The sequence below is a fragment of the Nelumbo nucifera genome, chromosome 5 (assembly GCF_055504915.1).
Source record: "Nelumbo nucifera cultivar China Antique chromosome 5, China Antique-T2T, whole genome shotgun sequence".
Lineage (NCBI taxonomy): Eukaryota > Viridiplantae > Streptophyta > Magnoliopsida > Proteales > Nelumbonaceae > Nelumbo > Nelumbo nucifera.
The window spans coordinates 60,791,995-60,798,217 of NC_142653.1; the positions used below are offsets into that span (position 1 = coordinate 60,791,995).

At 40.3% G+C, this 6,223-nt stretch overlaps 1 long non-coding RNA gene across 1 annotated transcript; it reads left to right on the plus strand.

Annotated features, from left to right (window-relative positions):
- Positions 1-992: 992 nt before the first annotated feature.
- Positions 993-3,704, plus strand: LOC148791669 (uncharacterized). The gene is made up of 2 exons (XR_016076503.1): positions 993-3,254; positions 3,365-3,704. It is a non-coding gene; the product is annotated as an uncharacterized LOC148791669 (long non-coding RNA).
- Positions 3,705-6,223: the final 2,519 nt, after the last annotated feature.

The following is a 6,223-nucleotide window of genomic DNA, read 5'->3' on the forward strand; positions in this document are numbered from 1 at the left end:
TTTTCCCGTGGATTGTGTCAAAAGAGGGAATTTTAGCTTTGGAAAGTCTTAATTTGATCCGGTTTTGTTTCATAGTTTCAGGGTCTAAAAGGAAGGTATGGAGAGTTAAGGTGAAGGGACCAAGCAAAAATTAGGTGTTGATGGTCTTATAGCTTAGTCTCAACACCCGATTTTTGCTCAATATGCCTCTTGAACCCCAAATTCCTAATCAGACCCTTTCAATCCTTCTAAAACACTAAAAAACCCAAGAAACCCAGATTTTACCCAAATAGCCCTCAAATCCACCGTCAAAACTACCTAATACCAATCCGATGGCCCCGATCAATCCCATCTACACTTTTTATCAGACACCACCATCGAACTTGAGACCTCTCAAAATACCTACCCATAAAATTTCATCTCAAGATTCCTTCGTTACCCCTTTATTAAGCAAAGGTTCCTTTCTGATGTCTGCTCAAATTCCCTTGATCTTAACACATTTGAAATGATCAAACCACACCATTAAACTCTGGATACATCAAAATACCTGCCCATAATGTTTTAACCCCAAATTCCCCTATTTTCCCTTCCATCAAACCAAGATTTCATTCTAGAACATCCTATTGACCCAAATTCCTATAATCTTGATCCTCCAAGACTAATCAGACATCACCATTTGATCCCGAACACTTCCAAATACCCACCTGTAAAATTTTAACCCAAAACACCTTTGTTTACCCCTTCGCTGCACCTAAATTACGTTTCGAAACTTCAATTTGACCAAATTCCAAATCCTTCTGATCCGGGCCTAGCTGGCCCAATCTGACCTTACTAATCACCTCAAACTATCCAAAAACCCTACCCTATGAAATTTTACCCAAAACTACCTTTATTTACCTCTTCATCACACCAAGATTTCGTCTTAATGTTCTACATTGACCGAATCATGCCCTTTCCAGATTTGTCCGATCTAAGCCCATTTGGCTCAATCTGAACCCCACCGGTCAACCTTGAACGTCCAAAAACCCCACCCTACCAAATGTCAGCCAAAAATACCCTAATTTACCTCTTCATCCGAAAAGATTCCATTTCGGTTAATGTCGTGGATCCACGTATACAAAACCATTCTCTTCTTCTTTCTTCTTCTTCGTCTTGGCTGCTCTATCACCACTGAACCAAAGATGAAGAGAGTGCCGGCGACGAACCTGTAGTAATCTCCTCCACTTCCGGCCAATCCATCTCTCTCCCTCTCTTCTTTCCTTTCTTCCATTTCTCTCCTGATTCTCACCCCTTCATCCTCTCTTTCTCTCTCCTTTAGATTTAACACCACCACTGCAACGAGTTACAGTGGAAGATCTGAACCAAGCGGCGGCAACCTCCACGAAACCTTTCTTTCTCTCTGTTTCTCCACTTGTTTTAACCTCTCTCTAGGTTATCCCCGATTGCCACCGAAGGCCATTTTTATCTGAGACGGAGGGCTAGAATCCCTTGTTTTCATTTTCTCTGTCAATTAAATAGGAACGATGACTGATCTGTCCTCGTCAGTTTCAATCAAAACCCGCGCCTAGGTTGTCGAATCTCTTCTTCTAGTTTTCGGTTGAAGCCCCCAACTGCCATTGTCGATCGAAGAAAGGAACTCAGGGGGACATCTCGGACTCAGCCAATTCCCAATCCTTTGTTATTTCCGTTGTTAAATGAAAAGTTTACAACAGCTGCTACTGTGACCGTGTTCATTCAAGCTTCCATCACCAACCAAATGCTAAAGCTCGCGGTCTACTAAGATCTCCCTTCATTCGAATGCTCATTCTCAAATATCAATGGACTCAACTTCCCTATTTAGATCGTCCCTAGATCGAGCGTTTCTTCTCATCACCCTCCCGTTCACAGCATTCAATCTTGATATCAGGCCACATTCCAACTAGCTTCCATACTGCTTTCTCTGCATCTGATTTTATTTCTTTTCTTGTTTTGTTCGGCTTTCTCTATATCTATAGTTGGAAGGAGAGAGACATAGCTGATTCAGCTCTTATAAACTCTCGATACCAACCCAGATTAGCTAGTCCTTTTTTTGTAGGATTTAGATGGTTATGTAAATTTTTTAGAAACTAAACCGGTTCTATTTTTTGAATATTGCAGTTTTCTTTCCAGCTAAATGAGATGATGTTATTAATAATGTTAATTCTCCTCTTGATTTTCTCTAGGGATTGAAGCTTAGATTTCTCTGCGATAGGGTGTTCATTGAAAGCTTGAAATCATGATATATCGGTTTATTCTTCTCTCTCGTTCTAATAATTGGATTTGATTTGATTCTGAAATTGAGATTGTTTTATTGTGATACATGTTCATGCCTTCTATTGGATGTCTATATGATTCTGATGTCGTTTATGACCATGAGATAGAATAGTAGATGATTGAGTAGTGTGAGATTTTCAATTTCTGTAGTTTTGAGAAAACTAAAATAATAAATAATAAACATAAATAATGATTAGTTAGGGAGGATTTATTTTTATGCTGATTTATTCTCGTATTTTGTTCTCATTTATGCTTGTTTGTTTGAGACACTATGTGGGCCCCACCTCTCCCATCCGAGTCTTACCTGGACCGGTGTAGTCAATGCCTCGTGCTTTGGAGTCATTATAAGTGAAACGATTTTTGATGTCATTCTTGAAGGTCCTATCATTTCCATTTCCTTAACTGATGGATGGCGATTCCAAATCCAGCCCAAGTGAACCGTTTCCCGATGCTCACACTTAGACAGTAGGAGGTTTAGCTCGATAGATGAAAGTAATGTTGGATGAAAAAAAAAAAAAAAGAAAAAAGGTTAAGTCTTAAGTTGTGTTTCAATTCTGTGAAACTATAACTATCTTCATCCATGGCATATGGGTTGTACGTACTCTTCCAGGGGTCATATTTACTAGCCACAAAGTACATGAGGAATGCATCCTGACCGTGAATTGATGCCAAATTCACGGGCAGGATGTGGTTTATAGGGAGGGAGAGAGCTACTCGTAGGGGGTGGCTGGAATTCAGAATTCTGCATCGTGTGTATTCGTACTTTTCCCTAAAGGCATCTATGAGAGAAACCCCAAGATCAAGAGATGCATGACAGCTGTCAAATCGGAGTGAGATCTAGGTCGTTGGTGATAAGCTACTCTAAATCATTAAGGATCCCAAGGGACCAGGACTTTATCGGTTTCTTTTGGAGATTGGGGAGATAAAAGCAAAGCTAGGTCATGTGGGAGTTCAACCCAATGTTCGATGTCATTCTCTGCTCGGTAAGTTCCTTTTGCTCTTTTGTAATGTCCTTGTCTAGTAGTTCTACTTCAAACTCTAGTTATTCTAGTAGTCGGCTGAGCTTTCCAGTTTGGCAATCACCTTACATCAGTTGAGGAGAGCATTATGGTCTAGGTTAAGGAGACTAAGGCCTATGGACTTTGGTCAAGGATGAGTCTATTCTTGAAATCGAGGTCGAAGAGGTGGAGGGAAGGTATGAGCTTCCCAAGGATAGTATTGGCAAGACATAAGGGTGATACCAAGATGACCATGGCCCCAATACTGAGGAGGCATAATATGTTTCTTTCCTTTCCTATGTGTATATGTTCTGGGCCTTTGTTCCTTCTCTTTTTTATTCCTTTTTCTCATTTATTTGTATTGTAAACTTTGTGCGACTCAGGAAGCCAAGGCCTTTAAATGACATGTAATGAAATTTGGTTTTAAGAACAGAACTATTATTCCTTCAATTTTCTTTTTAAGTTTGTTTGCTAGTCAATACTCAAGTTAGCTTATCCAAGGCCTTTGTAAGAATTAGGGCAGGTCGATAAATGTTGTGGTGTGACCGAAGCTTATGTCAAGTTAGGGCAAATCAGTAGTCATGGTGGAATGACCAAGGTTTGCATGGAGTTGGTGTGGGTATGTTTTTGTAATGAATTGACCAAGGCCTAGGTGTAGAATTTAGTGGTGGCCTAAGTTGTGGGAAGTTAGTGCAACAACTGGGTCGGCACAACAAAGGGAGAAAACCCAATTGTTTGGTTGTATGGCTTAAGTCTTTCAACCATTTAATTCCTCATGTGAACCTTCTAGCCTTCTATACGAGCTAGACTTATACTAGTGATCAGGTTTCGGCCAATCAGCATGACCAGTGAATCGAAAAAAGTCCAGCTCAGTAACTTAACTACTCGGTCATCGTTCCTTGTTGAGCCTATTTAAGCAGGCCACGCTTGATGCTACCTCGATCGATCGATGTGATAGCTCAGTTGGCACGACCAAGAATGATATCCCTATTATTCCATCAAGTGGATTGTATGAGCCTTTTTATTCATTCAATTCCTCAACTAAACCTTCTATCTGGCTGAGTTGGGTTTGTACTAGTGACCGGGCCTTGGTTCATCGGTGCGACCAGTGTATCAGCATAGTTCAGCTCGGTGGATCAACTACTTGGCCTGTTGGCCACCATTCCCTACTGAGCCTATCTTGGTTATGTCCTTAAGTCAGCCACGCTTGGTGGTGGTTCAATTGGTGTAACAACTTGGTTGGCACAACTAGGGGCAATAACCCCATTGTTCCATCAAGTGTCCGTATAAGGTTTTCAGTCATTTAATTCCATGGCTAAACCTCTCAGCCCTTTTGAATAAGTTGGGTTCATACTAGTGATTAGGCCTTGACTTGTCAATATAGCTAGTGTGTCAGCAAAGTTCAACTCAATAATTCAATTGTTGGGTCATCATTCCCTACTAAGCCCAACTCAATTAGGTCTTTAGGGATTGGGGCCCCATTGCCTTTCTTTTCTGTAGAAGTAGATATGATATTTGGAACAAAAACCAAATTCTATTAGAACTCAAATTGTAAGGTACAAAAGGTTTTCTAGAACTGGTCAACATTTTGTTATAAGTACTATTGAGCCAAGGCTTCTTCAAGTTTTCGAGATGTAAACTCCAATGCTCATTGTTGGTCGGTCGTCTTGTTCATATTCTCATTTTCTAGACCTACCTTTCTTGTGTCGTTTACGGGAGATGCAACTTCTGAAGTACCCTCGCCAAATGAGGTATTCAATTGTGTTCTTGAGTTTTAGTTTTCAGTAGTCATCAATGTGATGCCCACAACCTCAGTGGCAATATCTATTCTTATCTTCTCGATCGGATTTAAGCTTGTCACACCTGAGGAAGGGATTATCTCAAACTCGAAGAAAGATCTTCTTTCGCAAAATGTTCAAGGGAGTGTAATAGTTATGGTTTGGAACCTTCGAGATCTGGACAAGGTCATTGTCACGGGATCTTCTATGGCCACAGAATTTATTATTGATTGCGTTATGATTTTGAGTGATGGGCTCGGTTACTTGAGGCTTAAGGATTATGGTTATTCTAGGGAGATCGTCTTGGTTGGATTTTAAGGTAGTTAGTCTAAGAGGTCAAGTAGTTAGGGTCCCGACCCTATTGCTTGTTCTGGTAGTTCAGGCACCAGGACCAGTGAGGGTTATTCTTGGAAGGTTGCTCGGTTCGACTATCAATATGATTGCATTAAATTTGTTTGTTTATCAACCCAATGTTGGAGATTCTTAATTTGTTCTAGTGTCGCAAGTTGGACCTCTCGAGCTGGTTGTTGAGGATTTGATGGGAGAAATTGGTTTTCAAGTCAGTTCACTACGGCTATGGAGACCTATATTGAGGATTTGTTGGTGCTTGTTTTTAGAGGCATGGTTGTACAACTTCTTGGTCGGTTTCCATAAACGGCACCGATTTATTGTAGTCTAAATCCAATAACAAATATAGAGGAAAGAGGATGGACCTAGGTGAGCGAATGAACCAAGTTACTTTCTAAAACCTGCAAAAGAGTAGAGAGTCCTAATGTGTGTCTCCAAGGTGAACTCTCCAATGCTTGAGTCAGTAAGTGAGCAAGAGATCTCAGACCAAGCAAAAAAATGTTAGTTGGCAAAGAAAGCAAAAAAACAAAGAGGTTGGAGGGTGTTGCATTTTCTAAGCATGCCTTGTGCATTGTATGAAACTTAACCAATTTGGATCATCGGAGGGCTCTTTAATTCGTTCTAGGACACATGGCAGCACGGATCCGGGCCACGCATATTGGCCTCATCAAGTAGAACATAAATATAAACATAAAGTATATATAAGGAATTCTATTTTTTATTGACTTATAAATGAATTGAATTTCGACCACCAAAATTGAATTCAAATTTGGATAAACCAATACTATTTACAACCCTATAAGCAAAGCCTTTTGCAAGGACCATTAG